Genomic DNA, 22,947 nt, shown 5'->3' with positions numbered 1-22,947 from the left:
ATGACATCAGCCCCAGCTCCAAGGGACCTGCATCCAGCACCCGTATCCCCGGGGCAATTGCGCTTTGGCTGCAGTGGTGCTTGCAGCTCCTTGGTGTCACCTCCTTGGTGTCACCTCCTTGGTGTCACTCTTAGCGGTGGTGGCAGCGATGGCTTTGCTCCGTGTCATCATCCTGCTGGCCTCGGCCTGGCTGGTGCAAGGCTCCTGGGACAGCTGTGGGTGAGTGGCTCCAGGCTCCAAGGTTCCTGGTATTCCATAGGGAGATGCTGCTGCTCCCAGCCACGGTCACACCAATGGAGAGGTGGGATTTGAGGAGCCCCACTTGCTTGCCATCAGCCCATGCGCTGGCACAGCACAGCTATGGGGCACCCCGTAGGGTCCTTTGTCCTGCAGCACCCTAGGAGGCAGGATGATGCTCATCTCTGGGACACTGCGTAGGGTCCCTTTTCCCTGCAGCACCCAATGGGGCGGGACAATGCTCACCCTTCATCCCTAAGCATCAAGTGTTGGGCTTCTGCTTCAAGAGGGACCTGCGGTACCCGTCCCATGGCTGATTCTTACGGGATGTCGCGCATAGTCGGAGGCATGGATGCGCACCAGGGCGCCTGGCCACGGATGCTCAGCATCCAGTTCCCCACAGCCACCGCATTCTCGCACATCTGCGGGGGGTCCCTCATCCCGTATGAAGACAGGCTGAGGAAGTTGGGGCTTTTCAGCCTGGAGAAGAGATGGCTGCGTGGAGACCTAAGAGCAGCCTTCCTGTACCTGAAGGGGGCCTATAGGGATGCTGGGGAGGGACTCTTTGTCAGGGACTGTAGTGACAGGACAAGGGGCAGTGGGTTAAAACTTAAACAGGGCAAGTTTAAATTGGATACAAGGAGGAAATTCTTTCCTGTTAGGGTGGTGAGAAACTGGAATCGGTTGCCCAGGGAGGTTGTGAGTGCTCCATCCCTGGCAGTGCTCAAGGCCAGGTTGGATGAAGCCTTGCGTGGGATGGTTTAGTGAGAGGTGTCCCTGTCCATGGCAGGGGGGTTGGAACTAGATGATCTTAAGGTCCTTTCCAACCCTAACTATTCTATGATTCTATGATCACCCCTCAATGGGTCCTCACAGCCGCTCACTGCTTCGTCGCGCAAAAGTAAGGGGGAGAAGGGATTCCAGCCATAGGGAATAGGCAAGGAGCAGCTCCCATCCCGTCCCCTTCCCCATCCTGGATGCACTGGGAAGAGCGCTCAGGAGAAGGCTGCTTCCAGCTTAACCGCCCTTGAGCCTAAGGCACGCTGCTTTCCTTTGGGAAGCAGCCGCAATGTGGCTCCTTCCCATCCCTCTTCTCCGTAGAATGGATTAGAAGAGATTAAAATGGAATGGTATGGAATGGAATGGAATGCAATGGTTGTGAATCATGGAGTGGGGTGGCTTGGAAAGGAGCTTGAGATCATCCACTTCCAACCCCTTGCCATGGGCAGGGATGCCTTCCATAGAGCAGCTTGCTCCAAGCTGGCCTGCAGCACTGCCAGGGATGGAGCATCCAAACCTTCTCCATCCATGCCATCCCAGTGCCCCAGCACCCTCTTAGGGAATCCCTTCCTTATCTCCAGCCTGCAATTCCCTCTCGGATCCTGTAAGAAACTATGAATTAGGATATTGTTTATTAAGATTTATGTTAAGCTCAATGTAAAGGTTAGGCAATAACCACAATCGCTTACATAGACTAACATTCGCCAACCGCAATCGCTTATCGCTTATGCTAACATAGCAGATGTTGCCTAAAGATAGCTGTAAGATGTTCCAGGAAATGGCAGAGATAAGACGAACAAAGGACATAGGAGTAGAGGGGTCAACAATGGGACAAAAGAGGAAGACTTCTCACTTTGGCAGAAAACGACCCCCTAACAACAACTGAAGCATGCGCAGAGTACCTCCACTACTTCATGAACACGGAAGTAAAGATGTATAAAAAGGGACTGTTTGAACTGCTCAGGACGGCAGTTGGCGGAGCGCAGACAGCCCTGTCGTCCAGCGCTGTCTTTGCTCATATTCTACTTGCTATAATTAATAAAATTTAAGTGGATTATGATCCGTTGTGGTCTCAATTTATAACAATTTCTGGTGCCGTGACTCGGATAAGGAACGGTGGGCTTTGGTCCTCCGGGGAGGTGCCCCGCGACATTTCGCGGCCCCGCGACCAACAGCTTACCTCATCCTTACCGATGAACCTAAATGCTAGAATATGAGCAAAGGAAACACCGGTAAAATCCCATAAAAATTCTGTGCACGAGAGTCCGGACGAAGACGCAGGACGCGTAAGTATATTGCGAAATTTTCCACAGAGCGAAATAGTTCGCGGCGGAGGTCTGCAGAGTGAAATTGGTTCACGGCAGATCTGCAGAGTGAAATTGTTCACGGCAGATCTGCAGAGTGAGATTGTTCGCGGCAGATCTGCAGAGTGATTGTTCACGGCAGATCTGCAGAGTGAAATTGTTCACGGCAGATCTGCAGAGTGAAATTGTTCACGGCAGATCTGCAGAGTGAGATTGTTCACGGCAGATCTGCAGAGTGATTGTTCACGGCAGATCTGCAGAGTGAAATTGTTCACGGCAGATCTGCAGAGTGATTGTTCACGGCAGAGTTGTTCGCGGGTTTACCGTTCGGGCGGGATTGGGTTTCCTGGAATATAACGAATGAGAGGTTCGATATACTGAACCAAGCGAGTGTGGACCCTTAAGTACTGCGGTTCCCATCTCCCGCGAGGGACTGGGCCAGGAACAAGGGGGAGCGAGTGAGTGCGTGTTCGGAGATATTCCAGAAGATGGGGGTGAAGGGCAGCAAGCCTTCGACTCCCATGGGAAGGGTACCCATTGTATGTATAGGCGTAAGGGAATAAATGTAAAGGAAAAACGACCCTGGGTGTGCATACTTTGGAGGAACGATCCCCATGCACCTCAGCGCTGAATAAAGCATACCTACTTTACAACTTTAACGAGTTGTGGAGTCAATCCGCGTATCAATTTGGCGAGCCAGCCAGGAGGCCTCTGTTCGGCTGCAGGATCGGGTGAGGAGCGGATATCCTAAGCCCCCCCCAGGCCGCTTGCCTGGAGGAGCTCCGCTTCTCATCTGCTCACTGCGGGGACAGACAGCGACCTGCGCCGGCTGCGGAGAGGCGGTATGCTTGGAATTTAGGTACTTTGGGGGGCCTGTAGGGCGTACGCGTGGCCCGGGGCTGCTGGTAAGGCGTGCAGAGACGTCTGGCGCACAGCAGAGTTCCCTGTGGCAGGTAGGGCTTGCAAGCTGGGGGGGCGCGTCGACCGATAGCGCAGCTGCAAGCAGTCCTGAAGGCGGATCGGGCGAGCCCGGGTTTTCGCTGCATCCCAAGTTTTGGGAGCCAGGGCGGACCTGCTAATGACCGTGTAGGAAGCAGGAGAAGGGCAAGCGGAACCATAGCGTGAGTGTGTGGGATCCCATGTGTTTCTGTGTGACTGAGACGTAGCGTAGCTACGAAGCGAGTGTGGAGTCCTAATCCGCGGTTCCGTGTCTCCGCGAGGGGAGCGGCCAGAGACGGACGAAGCGTTTATGTTTTTCTGTCCTGTGTCTTGTCTGTGTATAACCATCAAGCAGCTTAGAAAGCGGGGGAAGGTCCGGCTACCCCTCCCGCAGTGGATAACTTTACGAAATACAAGGGCAAGGGAATTTCCTATATGCCCTGTGAGAGTATGTGCCTTGTAGGAGTGTAACTGTATGTGACGGGTGGCATTTCACGTGGATATTGCCACTCAGGAGAGCGGTGGGGCAGATACTGCTCGGGGTGTCTTACAAAACACTGCCAGGTAGAAAATTATAATTATCTAATCGGTGACCAGAAATAAAAGATTACTTTGTGGAGAAAAGCCACAAAATCCTGGCGGACTTCCGGGAAGTTAGAATGGAAAACTGAGAAAGGGTTTATAAAAGGTATCAAAGAAAATTTGAGAAGATGTGGTTAGAAAGTTAAAAAAAAAAATGGGAATACAACAATTAATGTCTCTCTTTTTGGGACAATCAATGGGGGATATTAGGAAAACCTTCGTAACCTGACATATGAGTGCATAATAAGTTTTGAACAGTGGAACCTGCCGTGGATACTAGGGCAGTGTAAATTTTGCTGGAACTGAAACTATGTTCTAATGACAGGAGAGTTGATCTGCAGAACCCAGAGATACTATCTTACTGAATCCCCTGAGAATATCATAAAACTTGTGTGTAGGTGCTCTCATATTTTAAGTGCATTTGCAGAGCACTGGGAAAGAGAAGCTATAGAGATTTGTAAGAGATTGTTTGAAATGGGAGACGGTCAAAACAAGGGAATTGTGAAGAAAAGCCCATTGGGTTACATTTTGGCACATTGGAAAGAACTGGGAGGTTCTTCTGGGGGCTCGGTAAACAAGAAAACATTGGTAAAATATTGTAATCAATGGTGGCCTTTATAAACTTTGGAAAATCAGGAAAAATGGCCTAAAAATGGAACTCTGAATTCTAATGCATTTTTTTACAATTTATGTTGGTTTTGAGGTGGCCAAGAAAATGCAGTGAAGTAATGTATGCAGATATGTTTCACTTTAAGAAAGCACCTGGAGTGGCAGACAGAATGTGAAATTAATATAACTCTGCCAGATCCCTAATTTTGGTTTTGGAAAAACAGAAAGCTACGCTGGAGAGATGTTGTTCAGCCTGTGATATTGGGACAGTCATCAAGAAAATTATATATCACAGGTACCTCCGAGAGGAGCACCCTCTGCCTCTGTCCTATCAGATATTGATAAGGAGGAGGAAATTACTGTCACTGGCAACAAGCAGCACATTCACATTCAGGGTTAAGAAGGGGTTAAACCAGAAGTGCTGTTGCAGAGGCAGGCATCTGTAACCCCTGCAGAGCAGGGTGAGCACCTGTGAAAAATAACAAATAAATAAATAAAAAAGGGAAAACCAAAGGGGAAAGGAGGGAAGCTCCCGCAGTTCCTGTGTTTAAGTATGAGATGGCTGCTGGGGCAGGCAGACAGACATGTTGACAGACGGGATTGAACGGTTGATGAATAAATGTGGATGGGAGTGAAGGAGGAAGCATGGAGAGTGTATAGGAATTGGAAATAGGTAGAAAAGAAAAAGCTGGGTCGTGCTACAGCCACGGCTGCGCTGGTTGCTTTAAAACTGGTGGAGGATGAATGTCGGACAGAAGTGGGGGAGTGACCTCCTCTTCTGTGGAACCGAATCAGTGTGAGTGCTATGAGGAGTTTGGATGCTGGGAGTGAGACTACCCTAGTGGGAGTGCCATGGGGTGGCTCGGGTGACTGAATTGGAACTAGGCTGACGGGACCAGGGGAATCTTCCCTAGCAGATCCACTGGTTATAATGGAATTTTTGGTTGATACAGGTGCAATGTATTCAGTTTTAAACAAAGCTTTAATACCTTTGGGGACGATTATATGATGATAAAAGGGGCGACTGGCCAAGGTGAAAAGGCTTATTTTTGTAAACTACTAAAATATCAGTTGGGAAAACAATGGGGCATCCATAAGTTTTTGTATATGCCTAACTCCGCAAAAGCTCTTTTGGGGAGAGATTTGTTAGAACACTTGGGAGAAACCATTACTTTCAAAGGAGGCGAGATCACTTTAAAAGTAAAGGACCAACAGTATATAGAGATGTTAAAAGCTTAATTTTGATCACTAATCATGTCGAGGGAGAAGTCAGATTGAAGATATACTGGATCAGGTATTCCCAGGGATATGGGCTACAAACATACCTGGAAGAGCTCTTAAAAGAATACCAGGTACAAATGGGGAACGTGCTGTTACAGTATGTAGATGATCTGCTCATAGCAGGGAATAATAAGGAGGATGTAAGAAAAGAAAGCATTCGACTTCTAAACTTTCTTGCACAAAAGGGCCTACGGGTATCACAAGAAAAGTTACAATTTGTGGAGGAAAAAGTGAAATATTTGGGACATTATTTGTTTAACGGCCAGAAAATATTGGAGCCAGTCGCATTAAAGGCCCAGTGACGAGACCCCACTGGAAAGTAATCAGTACTCCAGGGGACACCAAGATAACCCTGAAAAGATAACGTAATGATAGAGACTTTATTTAATTATTTTGACGCATTATCTTTTGGTATAAAGTGTGTATTGCTGTTTATATTTGCTATAATTATTTCTCCTTTTCTATTATATATGGAAGCATACAAAGTGTGTTGAAGGAAATTGCTAAACTTATGCAACCACACAATAGTGAATATAGAAGATATGCTGATGTAAATAATGTATGTACTCTAGATATACGAATTAGGTGTAATAATTTGAATTGCAATTGTCATCCATTTGCTTGTTTTAGGTGTAAGGTATGTCAGGATAAATGGTGGACACACTGTGAATGTGGATGCCCTCCAATAGGAGTTTGCACACAGTGTTGGAAAATCCAAAGAACTCTCACTGAGTGGAAATTAAAACAATTAGAGTCTAAAACAAGAAATTATTTGGGAATCCCATGAGTGGTGGGAGATTTTTGCCTAAGGAATAAACCCTCAATATTATTGTTACCACTCCAATGAACCAGTCCCCTTTATAGCTGAAATTTTGATTATAAAGTGTAAAAGGGAAGTACTAACTGTATCTTGCTTTGCCCCATTAGTTAAGGCTGCAAAAGTGGGAAGCCTATGTAAACAGGCAGAAAGCCCGAAACAGCTGTTCTCCTGAAGAATTCCCTTGCTGCCGAGAAGATGGTACACCCTGTGGCTCGAAGCAACCGAGTCGACGGGCGAGGCAGAGGAGGAATAAACTGTGGAAAAAAGAACCAGAACAATGGGATGCAAAAACAGCAATGGCCGAACTTCCCCAGGACTGGTAAAAATATACTTAAATTGGCAAAAATTGACAGACACCCTTTTTCCTGGTATACCGTTAGTTTTGTTATTGATAATAACCCAAGCAAACGGAAACCCGCATGAACCATTAAAGTGAGAATTAATATCCTGGGAAACATCCAAAGTGATAACCACTTTCACTGCGACGGGACAACCTGAATTCCCTGTACAACCTTTATGTAGAACTCCGGAAAAGGTTAGGTCAACGTAAGAAAGATTGTGAGGCGGGCAGGTCATGGTATGAAAACTGGTTTAATATTTCACCTTGGCTAACCACTTTGTTGTCTGCTTTAGCAGGACCGCTTATTATATTGATTTTGGGACTTATATTTGGGCCTTGCATATTACGCTGCATTTTGCACTTTATTAGGAAAAGATTTGACATGGCTAAAATGCTTATTTTAACTATGAGATCTGGGGTAAAATATAAGAGTGTATCTATTGATGAGGATGAAGATTGTTGTGAATGTGTCATACCACGTAAAATCTATACCTGTGATTGTAAGGAATTACCTTGTGAGTGCTATGATAAATGTTGGGAGTGTGGAAAAAGGTTGGCTTACAATTCTGAAAATGAAAGCAGCATCTAATAAACAATAATAGGATAAAAGAAAAAGGGGGGATTGTAAGAAACTATGAATTAGGATATTGTTTATTAAGATTTATGTTAAGCTCAATGTAAAGGTTAGGAAATAACCGCAATCGCTTACATAGACTTACAGTCGCCAACCGCAATCGCTTATCGCTTATGCAAACATAGCAGATGTTGCCTAAAGATAGCTGTAAGATGTTCCAGGAAATGGCAGAGATAAGACGAACAAAGGACATAGGAGTAGAGGGGTCAACAATGAGACAAAAGAGGAAGACTTCTCACTTTGGCAGAAAACGACCCCCTAACAACAACTGAAGCATGCGCACAGTACCTCCACTACTTCATGAACACGGAAGTAAAGATGTATAAAAAGGGACTGTTTGAACTGCTCAGGACGGCAGTTGGCGGAGCGCAGACACCCCTGTCGTCCAGCGCTGTCTTTGCTCATATTCTACTTGCTATAATTAATAAAATTTTAATTGGATTATGATCGGTTGTGGTCTCAATTTAAAACAGAACCCATCAGTCTTTGTCCTACGGCTCCAATCCCTGCTCTTCCGCTCCCTCCCAGCTTCACCACGCATTGCTTCATGATGGTCAGAATCATGGACGTGGCTTGGGCCAATGCCAACACCCATAAATGTTGGATACGGCAGGTCGTGGTCCAGGAATATTATACGGCTTAGGATCACGGTTAGGGTTAGGTTCCGAATTAGGGTTAGGTTTAGGGTTAAGGTCAGGGTCAGGGTTAGGCACAGGGTTAGGTTTAGGGTTACGTGTTAGGGTTAGGGATAGGGTTAGGGTTAGGGTTACGTGTTAGGGTTAGGGATAGGGTTAGGTTTTAGGGTTAGGGTTAACCGTAACCGGAGTTAACTTCAGGGGTGGAGTTAACACCAGGTTGAGCCTTAGGGTTCGGGTTAGGGTTACAGTTAGGATTAGGTTTAGGGATAGGATTAGGGTTAGGTTTAGGGTTAACCGTCACCAGAGTTAAGCCTAGGAGCGGAGTTAACCCCAGGGTTAGGGTTAGGATTACGGTCAGGATTAAGTTAGGGTTATGGTTAGGCTGGGTTACGACTAAGGTTAGCAGTAGGTTTTAGGCTTAGGGTCAGGGTTACGGTTAGGGGTTATGGTTACGGTTAGGGTTAGGGTTAAAGTTAGGGATACCTCTAACCGGAGTTAACCCTAGGGCTGGAGTTAACCCCAGGGTTAGGGTTAGGTTTAAGGTTAGCATTAACCCTAATCCGAATTAACCCTAGGGGCGGGTTTAATCCCAGGCTGAGTGTTAGGGTTAGGGTTAGGGTTAGGGTTAAGGTTAGGGTTACCTCTAACCGGTGTTAACCCTAGGGGTTAACTGCCGAAGGTTCCTGCCCAAAACCCCATACATCATACAGGGCTCCAGAGCATCCCATAGGGATTCAGGTCACCCCAAGCGCATCAGAATCCCCCACCTCCCCATGGAAGCCCCCATCGACACCCCTGACCCACCCCCCTCCCCATGGAGCTCCCCCCATGGAACCTGCCTCTCTATGACATCAGCCCCAGCTCCAAGGGACCTGCATCCAGCACCCGTATCCCCGGGGCAGTTGCGCTTTGGCTGCAGTGGTGCTTGCAGCTCCTTGGTGTCACCTCCTTGGAGTCACCTCCTTGGTGTCACTCTTAGCGGTGGTGGCTGCGATGGCTTTCCTCCGTGTCATCATCCTGCTGGCCTCAGCCTGGCTGGTGCAAGGCTCCCGGGACAGCTGCGGGTGAGTGGCTCCAGGCTCCAAGGTTCCTGGTATTCCATAGGGAGATGCTGTTGCTCGCAGCCACGGTCACACCAATGGGGAGGTGGGATTTGAGGAGCCCCACTTGCTTGCCATCACCCCATGTGGTTAGGTTGTCCCTGTCCATGGCAGGGGGGTTGGAACTAGATGATCTTAAGGTCCTTTCCAACCCTAACTATTCTATGATTCTATGATTCTATGATCACCCCTCAATGGGTCCTCACAGCCGCTCACTGCTTCGTCGCGCAAAACTAAGGGGGAGAAGGGATTCCAGCCATAGGGAATAGGCAAGGAGCAGCTCCCATCCCGTCCCCTTCCCCATCCTGGATGCACTGGGAAGAGCGCTCAGGAGAAGGCTGCTGCCAGCTTGACCGCCCTTGAGCCTAAGGCACACTGCTTTCCTTTGGGAAGCAGCCGCAATGTGGCTCCTTCCCATCCCACTTCTCCATAGAATGGATTAGAAGAGATTAAAATGGAATGGAATGGAATGGAATGGAATGCAATGGTTATGGATCATGGAGTGAGGTGGCTTGGAAAGGAGCTTGAGATCATCCACTTCCAACTCCTTGCCATGGGCAGGGATGCCTTCCATAGAGCAGCTTGCTCCAAGCTGGCCTGCAGCACTGCCAGGGATGGAGCATCCAAACCTTCTCCATCCATGCCATCCCAGTGCCCCAGCACCCTCTTAGGGAATCCCTTCCTTATCTCCAGCCTGCAATTCCCTCTCGGAACCCATCAGCCCTTGTCCTATGGCTCCAATCCCTGCTCTTCCACTCCCTCCCAGCTTCACCACGCATTGGTTCATGATGGTCAGAATCATGGACGTGGCTTGGGCCAATGCCGACACCCACAAGTGTTGGATACGGCAGGTCGTGGTCCAGGAATATTATACGGCTTAGGATCACGGTTAGGGTTAGGTTCCGAATTAGGGTTAGGTTTAGGGTTAGGGTCAGGGTCAGGGTTAGGTACAGGGTTAGGTTTAGGGTTACGTGTTAGGGTTAGGGATAGGGTTAGGGTTAACAGTATCCGGAGTTAACCCCAGGGGTGGAGTTAACACCAGGGTGTTACCACCCTAACAGGAAAGTATTTCCTCCTTGTATCCAATTTAAACTTGCCCTGTTTAAGTTTTAACCCATTACCCCTTGTCCTGCCACTACAGTCCCTGACAAAGAGTCCCTCACCCAGCATCCCTATAGGCCCCCTTCAGTTCCAACCCCCCTGCCATGGACAGGGACACCTCTCACTAAACCATCCCACGCAAGGCTTCATCCAACATGGCCTTGAGCACCGCCAGGGATGGAGCACTCACAACCTCCCTGGGCAACCGATTCCAGCGTCTGAGCACCCTAACAGGAAAGAATTTCCTCCTTGTATCCAATTTAAACTTGCCCTGTTTAAGTTTTAATTCATTACCCCTTGTCCTGTCACTACAGTCCCTGACAAAGAGTCCCTCCCCAGCATCCCTATAGGCCCCCTTCAGGTACTGGAAGGCTGCTCTTAGGTCTCCACGCAGCCATCTCTTCTCCAGGCTGAAAAGCCCCAACTTCCTCAGCCTGTCTTCATACGGGATGAGGGACCCCCCGCAGATGTGCGAGAATGCGGTGGCTGTGGGGAACTGGATGCTGAGCATCCGTGGCCAGGCGCCCTGGTGCGCATCCATGCCTGCGACGATGCGCGACATCCCGTAAGAATCAGCCATGGGACGGGCACCGCAGGTCCCTCTTGAAGCAGAAGCCCAACACTTGATGCTTAGGGATGAAGGGCGAGCATTGTCCCGCCCCACTGGGTGCTGCAGGGAAAAGGGACCCTACGCAGTGTCCCAGAGATGAGCATCATCCTGCCTCCTAGGGTGCTGCAGGACAAAGGACCCTACGGGGTGCCCCATAGCTGTGCTGTGCCAGCGCATGGGCTGATGGCAAGCAAGTGGGGCTCCTCAAATCCCACCTCTCCATTGGTGTGACCGTGGCTGGGAGCAGCAGCATCTCCCTATGGAATACCAGGAACCTTGGAGCCTGGAGCCACTCACCCACAGCTGTCCCAGGAGCCTTGCACCAGCCAGGCCGAGGCCAGCAGGATGATGACACGGAGCAAAGCCATCGCTGCCACCACCGCTAAGAGTGACACCAAGGAGGTGACACCAAGGAGGTGACACCAAGGAGCTGCAAGCACCACTGCAGCCAAAGCGCAACTGCCCCGGGGATACGGGTGCTGGATGCAGGTCCCTTGGAGCTGGGGCTGATGCCATAGAGAGGCAGGTTCCATGGGGGGAGCTCCATGAGGAGGGGGGTGGCTCAGGGGTGTCGATGGGGGCTTCCATGGGGAGATGGGGGGGTTCTGGTGTGCTTGGGGTGCTCTGAATCCCTATGGGATGCTGTGGAGCTCTGTATGATGTATGGGGTTTTGGGCAGGAACCTTGGGCAGTTAACCCCTAGGGTTAACTCCGGTTAGAGGTAACCCTAACCTTAACCCTAACCCTAACCCACAGCCTGGGATTAAACCAGCCCCTAGGGTTAATTCCGATTAGGGTTAATGCTAAGCCTAAGCCTAACCCTAACCCTGGGGTTAACTCCACCCCTAGGGTTAACTCCGGTTAGAGGTAACCCTAAACTTAACCTTAACCCTAACCCTAACCCTCAGCCTGGGATTAAACCCGCCCCTAGGGTTAATTCCGATTAGGGTTAATGCTAACCCTAAGACTAATCCTAACCCTCGGGTTAACTCCACCCCTAGGGTTAACTCCGGTTAGAGGTAACCCTAATCTTAAACTTTACCCTAACCCTAACCCTAACCCTCAGCATGGGATTAAACTCGCCCCTAGGGTTAATTCCAATTAGGGTTATTGCTAAGCCTAAACCTAACCCTAACCCTGGTGTTAACTCCACCCCTAGGGTTAACTCCGGTTAGAGGTAACCCTAACCTTCACCTTAACCCAAACCGTAACCCTAACACCAACCCTAACCCCTAACCGTAACCCTGACCCTAACCCTAAAACCTACCACTAACCCTAATCCTAACCCAGCCTAACCATAACCCTAACTTAATCCTGACCGTAATCCTAACCCTAACCCTGGGGTTAACTCCGCCCCTAGGCTTAACTCTGGTGAAGGTTAACCCTAAACCTAACCCTAATCCTATCCCTAAACATAATCCTAACCGTAAACCTAACCCGAAACCTAAGGCTCAAACTGGTGTTAACTCCACCCCTGAAGTTAACTCCGGTTACGTTTAACCCTAACACTAACCCTAACCCTATCCCTAACCCTAACACGTAACCCTAAACCTAACCCTGTACCTAACCCTGACCCTGACCCTAACCCTAAACCTAACCCTAATTCGGAACCTAACCCTAACCGTGATCCTAAGCCGTATAATATTCCTGGACCACGACCTGCCGTATCCAACACTTGTGGGTGTCGGCATTGGCCCAAGCCACGTCCATGATTCTGACCATCATGAAGCAATGCGTGGTGAAGCTGGGAGGGAGTGGAAGAGCAGGGATTGGAGCCATAGGACAAGGGCTGATGGGTTCCGAGAGGGAATTGCAGGCTGGAGATAAGGAAGGGATTCCCTAAGAGGGTGCTGGGGCACTGGGATGGCATGGATGGAGAAGGTTTGGATGCTCCATCCCTGGCAGTGCTGCAGGCCAGCTTGGAGCAAGCTGCTCTATGGAAGGCATCCCTGCCCATGGCAAGGGGTTGGAAGTGGATGATCTCAAGCTCCTTCCCAACCCACCCCACTCCATGATCCATAACCATTGCATTGCATTCCATTCCATTCCATTCCATTTTAATCTCTTCTAATCCATTCTATGGAGAAGAGGGATGGGAAGGAGCCACATTGCGGCTGCTTCCAAAAGGAAAGCAGTGTGCCTTAGGCTCAAGGGCGGTCAAGCTGGAAGCAGCCTTCTCCTGAGCGCTCTTCCCAGTGCATCCAGGATGGGCAAGGGGACGGGATGGGAGCTGCTCCTTGCCTATTCCCTATGGCTGGAATCCCTTCTCCCCCTTACTTTTGCGCGACGAAGCTGTGAGCGGCTGTGAGGACCCATTGAGGGGTGATCATAGAATCATAGAATCATAGAATAGTTAGGGTTGGAAAGGACCTTAAGATCATCTAGTTCCAACCCCCCTGCCATGGACAGGGACACCTCTCACTAAACCATGCCACGCAAGGCTTCATCTAACTTGGCCTTGAACACCGCCAGGGATGGAGCACTCACAACCTCCCTGGGCAACCGATTCCAGTGTCTCAGCACCCTAACAGGAAAGAATTTCCTCCTTGTATCCAATTTAAACTTGCCCTATTTAAGTTTTAACCCATTACCCCTTGTCCTGTCACTACAGTCCCTGACAAAGAGTCCCTCCCCAGCATCCCTATAGGCCCCCTTCAGGTACTGGAAGGCTGCTCTTAGGTCTCCACGCAGCCATCTCTTCTCCAGGCTGAAAAGCCCCAGCTTCCTCAGCCTGTCTTCATATGGGATGAGGGACCCCCCGCAGATGTGCGAGAATGCGGTGGCTGTGGGGAACTGGATGCTGAGCATCCGTGGCCAGGCGCCCTGGTGCGCATCCATGCCTGCGACGATGCGCGACATCCCGTAAGAATCAGCCATGGGACGGGCACCGCAGGTCCCTCTTGAAGCAGAAGCCCAACACTTGATGCTTAGGGATGAAGGGCGAGCATTGTCCCGCCCCACTGGGTGCTGCAGGGAAAAGGGACCCTACGCAGTGTCCCAGAGATGAGCATCATCCTGCCTCCTAGGGTGCTGCAGGACAAAGGACCCTATGGGGTGCCCCATAGCTGTGCTGTGCCAGCGCATGGGGTGATGGCAAGCAAGTGGGGCTCCTCAAATCCCACCTCCCCATTGGTGTGACCGTGGCTGGGAGCAGCAGCATCTCCCTATGGAATACCAGGAACCCTGGAGCCTGGAGCCACTCACCCACAGCTGTCCCAGGAGCCTTGCACCAGCCAGGCCGAGGCCAGCAGGATGATGACACGGAGCAAAGCCATCGCTGCCACCACCGCTAAGAGTGACACCAAGGAGCTGCAAGCAAGGAGCTGCAAGCACCACTGCAGCCAAAGCGCAACTGCCCCGGGGATACGGGTGCTGGATGCAGGTCCCTTGGAGCTGGGGCTGATGTCATAGAGAGGCAGGTTCCATGGGGGGAGCTCCATGGGGAGGGGGGTGGCTCAGGGGTGTCGATGGGGGCTTCCATGGGGAGATGGGGGGGTTCTGGTGCGCTTGGGGTGCTCTGAATCCCTATGGGATGCTCTGGAGCTCTGTATTATGCTGTGGTTGTGTGATGCTGTGAATCTCTGCGGGGTGCTCTGCTTTGTGGGATGCTCTGGAGCCCTGTGGGATGCTCTGAATCCCTCTGGCATGCTCTGCTTGTGGGATGCTCTGAATCCTTGTGGGATGCTCTGATTCCTTATGCGATGCTCTGACTGTGGGATGCTGTGAATCCCTGTGGGATGCTCTGCTTGTGGGATGCTGTGAATCCCTCTGGGATGCTCTGGATCTCGATGGGATGCTCTGAACCCCTATGGGATGCTCTGGATCTCGATGGGATGCTCTGAATCCCTATGGGATACTCTGCCTGTGGAATGCTCTGAATCCCTATGGGATGCTCTGCTTATGGGATGCTGTGAATCCCTCTGGGATGCCCTGCTTGGGGGATGCTCTGAACACCTATGGGATGCTCTGCCTTTGGGATGCTCTGAATCCCTATGGGGATTTAAGGTCCCTTCCACCCCACACCACGCTGTCTGACTGTAAAGTACGATTTGCATTTGGCTGCAGAAGAGCTCTCAGCACTGCTCAGGCCCAGGAGCAGGTGCAGACATTTGTGCAGAACATCCTGTCTCTGCTGCTGGCCTGGCCAGCGGCCACTGGAGACCGCTGAGGGCAGGTCAGGCCTGGAGAACAGCCAGGATCAAGGGCAGCACCGCCACCTCCTCTGAAGGAAGCCCAAAGGCTGAGGCTCTGCAGTCTCTCCTTTGCCCTGCACCACCCTTGGCTTTCAGCCCCACAGCAGAGCCCTTCTGCAGCCGCTTCTCAGCTCTTGTTGTTCGCTGGCAGCTTCCAAAGGCACTTGTGCCTCTGCCGGAGCCAGAGCAATGGCCCAGCCCGTGCTGCGGTGCGTGGGGCGCTCTGATGGCACCATCAAGGGAGTGCAGGGCTCGGCAGCGCTGGCAGGAGCAGAGCTGTGGGGCCTGACCCTGCTCCCGGGGCAGACGTGGGTGAGCTCCAGCACTTGGGGTTTTTGGGGAGGAATCTTGAGCAGTTAACCCCTAGGGTTAACTCCGGTTAGAGGTAACCCTAACCTTAACCCGAACCCTAACCCTAACCCTAGTTAACTCCGGTTAGGGTTAACCTAACCCTAAACTTAAGTCTAACGCTAAGCCTGACCCTAATCCTAACCCTAACCCTAAACCTGGGATTAAACCCACAACTAGGGTTAATTCTGATTAGGGTTAATGCTAATCCTAAGCCTAACCCTAACCCCGGGGGTTAACTCCACCCCTAGGTTTAACTCTGGTTAGAGGTAACCTTAACCTTAACCCTAATCCTAACCGTAACCCTAACCCCATCCCTAACCCCTAACCGCAACCCTGACCCTAACCCTAAGACCTAACACTAACCCTAATCCTAATCCAGCCAAACCATAACCCTAACTTAATCCTGACCGTAATCCTAATCCTAACCCTAACCCTGGGGTTAACTCCGCCCCCAGGCTTAACTCTGGTGAAGTTTAACCCTAACCCTAACCCTAAAACCTAACCCTATCCCTAACCCTAACACGTAACCCTAAACCTAACCCTATCCCTAAACCTAACACCTAACCCTAAACCTAATCCTGTACCTAACCCTGACCCTGACCTTAACCCTAAAGCTAACCCTAATTCTAAACCTAACCCTAACCGCGATCCTAACCCGTATAATATTCCTGGACCACGACCTGCCGTATCCAACACTTGTGGGTCTCGGAATTGGCCCAAGCCACGTCCATGATTCTGAGCATCATGAAGCAATCCGTGGTGAAGCTGGGAGGGAGTGGAAGAGCAGGGATTGGAGCCATAGGACAAGGGCTGATGGGTTCCGAGAGGGAATTGCAGGCTGGAGATAAGGAAGGGATTCCCTAAGAGGGTGCTGGGGCACTGGGATGGCATGGATGGAGAAGGTTTGGATGCTGCATCCCTGGCAGTGCTGCAGGCCAGCTTGGAGCAAGCTGCTCTATGGAAGGCATCCCTGCCCATGGCAAGGGGTTGGAAGTGGATGATCTCAAGCTCCTTCCCAACCCACCCCACTCCATGATCCATAACCATTGCATTGCATTCCACTCCATCCCATTCCATTTTAATCTCTTCTAATCCATTCTATGGAGAAGAGGGATGGGAAGGAGCCACATTCTGGCTGCTTCCCAAAGGAAAGCAGCGTGCCTTAGGCTCAAGGGCTGTCAAGCTGGAAGCAGCCTTCTCCTGAGCGCTCTTCCCAGTGCATCCAGGATGGGGAAGGGGACGAGATGGGAGCTGCTCCTGGCCTATTCCCTATGGCTGCAATCCCTTCTCCCCCTTACTTTTGCGCGACGAAGCAGTGAGCGGCTGTGAGGACCCATTGAGGGGTGATCATAGAATCACAGAATCATAGAATAGTTAGGGTTGGAAAGGACCTTAAGATCATCTAGTTCCAACCCCCCTGCCATGGACAGGGACACCTCTCACTAAACCGTCCCACACAAGGCTTCATCCAACCTGGCCTTGAACACTGCCAGGGATGGAGCACTCACAACCTCCCTGGGCAAGTGATTCCAGCGTCTCCCCACCCTAACAGGAAAGAATTTCCTCCTTGTATCCAATTTAAACTTGCCCTGTTTAAGTTTTAACCCATTACCCCTCGTCCTGTCACTACAGTCCCTGACAAAGAGTCCCTCCCCAGCATCCCTGTAGGCCCCCTTCAGGTACTGGAAGGCTGCTCTTAGGTCTCCACGCAGCCATCTCTTCTCCAGGCTGAAAAGCCCCAACTTCCTCAGCCTGTCTTCATACGGGATGAGGGACCCCCCGCAGATGTGCGAGAATGCGGTGGCTGTGGGGAACTGGATGCTGAGCATCCGTGGCCAGGCGCCCTGGTGCGCATCCATGCCTCCGACGATGCGCGACATCCCGTAAGAATCAGCCATGGGACGGGTACCGCAGGTCCCTCTTGAAGCAGAAGCCCAACACTTGATGCTTAGGGATGAAGGGCGAGCATTGTCCCGCCCCATTGGGTGCTGCAGGGAAAAGGGACCCTACGCAGTGTCCCAGAGATGAGCATCATCCTGCCTCCTAGGGTGCTGCAGGACAAAGGACCCTATGGGGTGCCCCATAGCTGTGCTGTGCCACCGCATGGGCTGATGGCAAGCAAGTGGGGCTCCTCAAATCCCACCTCCCCATTGGTGTGACCGTGGCTGGGAGCAGCAGCATCTCCCTATGGAATACCAGGAACCCTGGAGCCTGTAGCCACTCACCCACAGCTGTCCCAGGAGCCTTGCACCAGCCAGGCCGAGGCCAGCAGGATGATGACACGGAGCAAAGCCATCGCTGCCACCACCGCTAAGAGTGACACCAAGGAGGTGACACCAAGGAGCTGCAAGCACCACTGCACCCAAAGCGCAACTGCCCCGGGGATACGGGTGCTGGATGCAGGTCCCTTGGAGCTGGGGCTGATGTCATAGAGAGGCAGGTTCCATGGGGGGAGCTCCATGGGGAGGGGGGTGGCTCAGGGGTGTCGATGGGGGCTTCCATGGGGAGATGGGGGGGTTCTGGTGCGCTTGGGGTGCTCTGAATCCCTATGGGATGCTCTGGAGCTCTGTGTTATGCTGTGGTTGTGTGATGCTGTGAATCTCTGCGGGGTGCTCTGCTTTGTGGGATGCTCTGGAGCCCTGTGGGATGCTCTGAATCCCTCTGGCATGCTCTGCTTGTGGGATGCTCTGAATCCTTGTGGGATGCTCTGATTCCTTATGCGATGCTCTGACTGTGGGATGCTGTGAATCCCTGTGGGATGCTCTGCTTGTGGGATGCTGTGAATCCCTCTGGGATGCTCTGGATCTCGATGGGATGCTCTGAACCCCTATGGGATGCTCTGGATCTCGATGGGATGCTCTGAATCCCTATGGGATACTCTGCCTGTGGAATGCTCTGAATCCCTATGGGATGCTCTGCTTGTGGGATGCTGTGAATCCCTCTGGGATGCCCTGCTTGGGGGATGCTCTGAACACCTATGGGATGCTCTGCCTTTGGGATGCTCTGAATCCCTATGGGGATTTAAGGTCCCTTCCACCCCACACCACGCTGTCTGACTGTAAAGTACGATTTGCATTTGGCTGCAGAAGAGCTCTCAGCACGGCTCAGGCCCAGGAGCAGGTGCAGACATTTGTGCAGAACATTCTGTCTCTGTTGCTGGCCTGGCCAGCGGCCACTGGAGACCGCTGAGGGCAGGTCAGGCCTGGAGAACAGCCAGGATCAAGGGCAGCACCGCCACCTCCTCTGAAGGAAGCCCAAGGGCTGAGGCTCTGCAGTCTCTCCTTTGCCCTGCACCACCCTTGGCTTTCAGCCCCACAGCAGAGCCCTTCTGCAGCCGCTTCTCAGCTCTTGTTGTTCGCTGGCAGCTTCCAAAGGCACTTGTGCCTCTGCCGGAGCCAGAGCAATGGCCCAGCCCGTGCTGCGGTGCGTGGGGCGCTCTGATGGCACCATCAAGGGAGTGCAGGGCTCGGCAGCGCTGGCAGGAGCAGAGCTGTGGGGCCTGACCCTGCTCCCGGGGCAGACGTGGGTGAGCTCCAGCACTTGGGGTTTTTGGGGAGGAATCTTGAGCAGTTAACCCCTAGGGTTAACTCCGGTTAGAGGTAACCCTAACCTTAACCCGAACCCTAACCCTAAACCGAACCCTAACCCTAACCCTAGTTAACTCCGGTTAGGGCTAACCTAACCCTAAACTTAAGTCTAACGCTAAGCCTGACCCTAATCCTAACCCTAACCCTAAACCTGGGATTAAACCCGCCACTAGGGTTAATTCTGATTAGGGTTAATGCTAATCCTAAACCTAACCCTAACCATGGGGTTAACTCCACCCCTAGGTTTAACTCTGGTTAGAGGTAACCCTAACCTTAACCCTAATCCTAACCGTAAACCTAACCCCATCCCTAACCCCTAACCGTAACCCTGACCCTAACCCTAAGACCTAACACTAACCCTAATCCTAATCCAGCCAAACCATAACCCTAACTTAATCCTGACCGTAATCCTAATCCTAACCCTAACCCTGGGGTTAACTCCGCCCCCAGGCTTAACTCTGGTGAAGTTTAACCCTAACCCTAACCCTAAAACCTAACCCTATCCCTAACCCTAACACGTAACCCTAAACCTAACCCTATCCCTAAACCTAACACCTAACCCTAAACCTAACCCTGTACCTAACCCTGACCCTGACCTTAACCGTAAAGCTAACATTAATTCTAAACCTAACCCTAACTGCGATCCTAACCCGTATAATATTCCTGGACCACGACCTGCCGTATCCAACACTTGTGGGTCTCGGCATTGGCCCAAGCCACGTCCATGATTCTGAGCATCATGAAGCAATCCGTGGTGAAGCTGGGAGGGAGTGGAAGAGCAGGGATTGGAGCCATAGGACAAGGGCTGATGGGTTCCGAGAGGGAATTGCAGGCTGGAGATAAGGAAGGGATTCCCTAAGAGGGTGCTGGGGCACTGGGATGGCATGGATGGAGAAGGTTTGGATGCTGCATCCCTGGCAGTGCTGCAGGCCAGCTTGGAGCAAGCTGCTCTATGGAAGGCATCCCTGCCCATGGCAAGGGGTTGGAAGTGGATGATCTCAAGCTCCTTTCCAAGACACCCCACTCCATGATCCATAACCACTGCATTCCATTCCATTCCATTCCATTCCATTCCATTTTAATCTCTTCTAATCCATTCTATGGAGAAGAGGGATGGGAAGGAGCCACATTGCGGCTGCTTCCCAAAGGAAAGCAGCGTGCCTTAGGCTCAAGGGCTGTCAAGCTGGAAGCAGCCTTCTCCTGAGCGCTCTTCCCAGTGCATCCAGGATGGGGAAGGGGACGAGATGGGAGCTGCTCCTGGCCTATTCCCTATGGCTGCAATCCCTTCTCCCCCTTACTTTTGCGCGACGAAGCAGTGAGCGGCTGTGAGGACCCATTGAGGGGTGATCATAGAATCACAGAATCATAGAATAGTTAGGGTTGGAAAGGACCTTAAGATCATCTAGTTCCAACCCCCCTGCCATGGACAGGGACACCTCTCACTAAACCATCCCACACAAGGCTTCATCCAACCTGGCCTTGAACACCGCCAGGGATGGAGCACTCACAACCTCCCTGGGCAACCGATTCCAGCGTCTCCCCACCCTAACAGGAAAGAATTTCCTCCTTATATCCAATTTAAACTTGCCCTGTTTAAGTTTTAACCCATTACCCCTCGTCCTGTCACTACAGTCCCTGACAAAGAGTCCCTCCCCAGCATCCCTCTAGGCCCCCTTCAGGTACTGGAAGGCTGCTCTTAGGTCTCCACGCAGCCATCTCTTCTCCAGGCTGAAAAGCCCCAACTTCCTCAGCCTGTCTTCATACGGGATGAGGGACCCCCCGCAGATGTGCGAGAATGCGGTGGCTGTGGGGAACTGGATGCTGAGCATCCGTGGCCAGGCGCCCTGGTGCGCATCCATGCCTGCGACGATGCGCGACATCCCGTAAGAATCAGCCATGGGACGGGTACCGCAGGTCCCTCTTGAAGCAGAAGCCCAACACTTGATGCTTAGGGATGAAGGGCGAGCATCGTCCCGCCCCACTGGGTGCTGCAGGGAAAAGGGACCCTACGCAGTGTCCCAGAGATGAGCATCATCCTGCCTCCTAGGGTGCTGCAGGACAAAGGACCCTATGGGGTGCCCCATAGCTGTGCTGTGCCACCGCATGGGCTGATGGCAAGCAAGTGGGGCTCCTCAAATCCCACCTCCCCATTGGTGTGACCGTGGCTGGGAGCAGCAGCATCTCCCTATGGAATACCAGGAACCCTGGAGCCTGGAGCCACTCACCCACAGCTGTCCCAGGAGCCTTGCACCAGCCAGGCCGAGGCCAGCAGGATGATGACACGGAGCAAAGCCATCGCTGCCACCACCGCTAAGAGTGACACCAAGGAGCTGCAAGCAAGGAGCTGCAAGCACCACTGCAGCCAAAGCGCAACTGCCCCGGGGATACGGGTGCTGGATGCAGGTCCCTTGGAGCTGGGGCTGATGTCATAGAGAGGCAGGTTCCATGGGGGGAGCTCCATGGGGAGGGGGGTGGCTCAGGGGTGTCGATGGGGGCTTCCATGGGGAGATGGGGGGGTTCTGGTGCGCTTGGGGTGCTCTGAATCCCTATGGGACGCTCTGGAGCTCTGTATTATGCTGTGGTTGTGTGATGCTGTGAATCTCTGCGGGGTGCTCTGCTTTGTGGGATGCTCTGGAGCCCTGTGGGAGGCTCTGAATCCCTCTGGCATGCTCTGCTTGTGGGATGCTCTGAATCCTTGTGTGATGCTCTGATTCCTTATGCGATGCTCTGACTGTGGGATGCTGTGAATCCCTGTGGGATGCTCTGCTTGTGGGATGCTGTGAATCCCTGTGGGATGCTCTGCTTGTGGGATGCTGTGAATCCCTCTGGGATGCTCTGGATCTCGATGGGATGCTCTGAACCCCTATGGGATGCTCTGGATCTCGATGGGATGCTCTGAATCCCTATGGGATACTCTGCCTGTGGAATGCTCTGAATCCCTATGGGATGCTCTGCTTGTGGGATGCTGTGAATCCCTCTGGGATGCCCTGCTTGGGGGATGCTCTGAACACCTATGGGATGCTCTGCCTGTGGGATGCTCTGAATCCCTATGGGGATTTAAGGTCCCTTCCACCCCACACCACGCTGTCTGACTGTAAAGTACGATTTGCATTTGGCTGCAGAAGAGCTCTCAGCACTGCTCAGGCCCAGGAGCAGGTGCAGACATTTGTGCAGAACATCCTGTCTCTGCTGCTGGCCTGGCCAGCGGCCACTGGAGACCGCTGAGGGCAGGTCAGGCCTGGAGAACAGCCAGGATCAAGGGCAGCACCGCCACCTCCTCTGAAGGAAGCCCAAAGGCTGAGGCTCTGCAGTCTCTCCTTTGCCCTGCACCACCCTTGGCTTTCAGCCCCACAGCAGAGCCCTTCTGCAGCCGCTTCTCAGCTCTTGTTGTTCGCTGGCAGCTTCCAAAGGCACTTGTGCCTCTGCCGGAGCCAGAGCAATGGCCCAGCCCGTGCTGCGGTGCGTGGGGCGCTCTGATGGCACCATCAAGGGAGTGCAGGGCTCGGCAGCGCTGGCAGGAGCAGAGCTGTGGGGCCTGACCCTGCTCCCGGGGCAGACGTGGGTGAGCTCCAGCACTTGGGGTTTTTGGGGAGGAATCTTTAGCAGTTAACCCCTAGGGTTAACTCCGGTTAGAGGTAACCCTAACCTTAACCCGAACCCTAACCCTAAACCGAACACTAACCCTAACCCTAGTTAACTCCGGTTAGGGCTAACCTAACCCTAAACTTAAGTCTAACGCTAAGCCTGACCCTAATCCTAACCCTAACCCTAAACCTGGGATTAAACCCGCCACTAGGGTTAATTCTGATTAGGGTTAATGCTAATCCTAAGCCTAACCCTA

Source organism: Lathamus discolor, chromosome 23 (genome assembly GCF_037157495.1).
Source record: "Lathamus discolor isolate bLatDis1 chromosome 23, bLatDis1.hap1, whole genome shotgun sequence".
NCBI lineage: Eukaryota > Metazoa > Chordata > Aves > Psittaciformes > Psittacidae > Lathamus > Lathamus discolor.
Note: the sequence above shows the minus strand (reverse complement) of the source record.